The following is a 3,164-nucleotide window of genomic DNA, read 5'->3' as shown; positions in this document are numbered from 1 at the left end:
TCCCTCCCCTCCCCGCCCCGCCCCCCCCCGCGTGCCCGCGGTGGCACTTACCGCCCTCCCGCCCGCGGCCCGGCTCGCGCACGCCGCCGCTCCCACCGCCCCCTCCCCCGCCCCCAACGCTCCCGCGCGGAAGTGGGCGGGCCCAGCCGGGCCCGGAGCATGCGCGGTGGCGCCCGTCGGTGCTTGCCCGGAGCACCCCCCTCCTCCCGGCACTGATTGGCTCCGGCCCCCGGGGCGGGGCCGGAGGGGAAGGCGCGCGCCGCCGTTCCGTCAGTCACGTGATCGGGTGGGGACGCCCGGGCTACTTCCCGCCCTTTCGGGTGGGCCGCGGTGTGGGACCGGGAACACGGGTTCCATAGTTGCCCTCGGCGCTCCCGGGGCGCCGCCGGGCAGCCGCTTCCCGAGGGCTTTCCCCATGGGAAAGGCGACACCCCCATGCTCCCATCGGCCCCCCGTTCACTTTGCACAGAATCACAGAATCAATTAGGTTGGAAAAGACCTCTGAGATACTGAGTCCAACCCATGACCGAACGCCGCCATGACAACCAGGCTGTTGGGAAAATCTTTATTTGTAACAAATAGTGTTATACGGGGAAAAAAACCCCAACTTTCTTAAGAAAGGATGTTCTTTGATGTTTGATCTTTGTAACCTTCAAGACTAATGAACAAGAAGAAAGATTCAATCCATGAAAGAGATGGCAGCCAACGAGCAATGATGTCAAGGTGTTAGAAAAACAAATTGAAATTTAGGGCATGACATGCTTCAGTGATTGCAGACCTGGGGGAGAAGATTAACATAGTTTGGGAAGAAGGATGTACCACTGAAAATAGACAGGAAGAATGCAGAATTTACAGGCCACAAGGACATTTGGCAGAACTCATGAGATAAGAAAGAAACTCATAAAACCAACTCCATAACTGTGCTGCAGTCAGCTCCAAGTGGGTAAAAGGCAATTCTGGCAGGGGGGATCAGAGACTACTGACCCAGGAAACCCACTGACTGAAAAGAAAGGAGAAACTGAGCATGCAACTAATTAGCATGAGAAGAGAGAGAATCATGAACTGATAGAAGATACAATATGAATACTGGAACAATGTCACTTGTAGCCAGTGAACACTGATTCCTTTGTTTGCTAAAGTGTATAAATAGTTAAAAATTTTGATTATCAGGGTGTGTGTGTCAGGAGGAGCAATTCCCCCACACACCTCGAGCCAAAGATAAAGTAATGCCTCTTCAGCTTTCTAATACTGAAATTACAGTGTTAGAGAGTTTTGTTTTCCCAACATTTTCAGTGACAATTTCTGGTGATTCAGATGGAACCCTGCATCCAATGCTTGACAGACTCACAGGATCGAGAGGACTCCAGTGTGCACCAGAGGTTTTTCAGGGAGATCCTCCGGTCCCCTGATCTATTGAGTTCAAGGCATGGCCCCTGGGATTTATTAAGGTGTTACTGGGGGGGGGGGGGGCTGGAAAGTCTCGCTGGATTAAGGTAAAGGGAACTTGGAAACTAGGTTTTGGGCTAGTTTGCACATAATTATGGGGACATCCAGAGTGCCAGCCCTACAGAAGGTTAAAAAGTGTGAGCAGGTTTTGCACACCCCTCAGGGTTAAAAGTGTGAGTGGCTGTTGCACATCACTCTCAAAAGGAAATGTAATTGTGTTTTATTATATTCTATGAAGGGTTCTGGTCAAACATCAAAAGGGGGGGCTTTGGAGAAATCACGCCTAGGATGTATTTTGAAACAGTGGAGAGAGGTAGGAGGTGCAACAGGAGGCTCTCTCTCCAGAAAAAAGTTAATCGAATACTGTAATAATTGGTGGCCTTTGTACTCTTTGGATGATGGTGAAAAATGGCCAAAGAATAGAACTTTAAGTTACAATACAATGAAAATACCTTGTGAGCACTGATGCATATGGGCTTGGGAACTGGGACACCAACCATACAATTAACACATGAATAGCAGGTGGTTCTTCCAAAACTCATTTATCAAGGAACAAAGCAAGTTGTGGGTATTAGTCTCACGGTGACCTTTTCCATGGCAGGTAATTTGACTACAAGCCAACCACTTTATCCCATAAATGACAGCCTGAGTGAGCCTTCTTTGAGCTCTCCCTCCTAAGCAGCTGGCTGCATGGCAGTGATCTCCCCCTGTGAGCTGGGACACCTCTCACAGTTACTCCTCGAGGTCAGGAGACCCGAGCCCTACTGCAGGTCCCTGGTAAGTGACTGGGGGGATTATATAATCTTGTATTAGAGTGCACTAGATTTTGTATTGGTAACTGATTTTGTGTTGGTAATTTTAAATCATTATTATATCCTGTGCAGTAACAGAGTAAATTTTGCCATCAAACTTTTGTTAAGTAACACTTTTACAACATCTTTAATAAAACCACTTTTTCTGATACCTTTGCTGGTGGTTCTTCAAGTGGTCTAAGTCGCCCACCTTTGACACCTCCTTCTTTGCACAAGGCTCCAACACATTCAAAAGCCACATGCCTGCACACCCATCCCTTGCTCCATTTCAGGGCCACATCCTGCATCTGCACTCACTGTCCCCTAATGTAGCCTGTTTCTCTCTTACCAACAAACCACATGGCAAGGACTTCTGTGGCCCCCCTGTCCCATGCTATACAATATAGCACTGAAATGAGGTACACTGGATTTCTCAAGGAGTTCTCTGTGTGTCACAAACATGGATGTAATGGTTGATAAAGGCAAGGATAAATAATTTGCTGATCAAATTAAGTTTATAATAATAAAGTTTGCAATGGAATGGTTAATGTTTTACTTAGGTTGCAAAACGTTAAATTGCAAAATGCTAAACCGCAATGTTGTGTTGCCATGGCGAGTTATATCCTGCTATGCTAAGTCTATGCTTAAGTGCACTTATAAGGAAGAAAAAGCATGAAGCTGTATACGAAGGACAAAGGGGGTCGGCTAAAGGGACCAGAAAGAGGACCTACTACCTTCATCCGGGGATTGCGATACGGCGAGTATTGAGGACTGTTGACTAACCAAACTGTTGGGTGGCCCCTAGCAACAGAATGAGGTCCATGCACTGAGAACCAATGATGAAGCGGAAAGAGACTAAGGGGGAGGGGATTGCAGCAAGTATAAAAAAGCGAGCTTTGGTTTATTGAGCTTGCGGACGGTTGGCGG

Source organism: Pseudopipra pipra, chromosome 2 (assembly GCF_036250125.1).
Source record: "Pseudopipra pipra isolate bDixPip1 chromosome 2, bDixPip1.hap1, whole genome shotgun sequence".
NCBI lineage: Eukaryota > Metazoa > Chordata > Aves > Passeriformes > Pipridae > Pseudopipra > Pseudopipra pipra.
The sequence above is the reverse complement of the archived record's forward strand: the minus strand, read 5'-3'. Positions refer to the sequence as shown.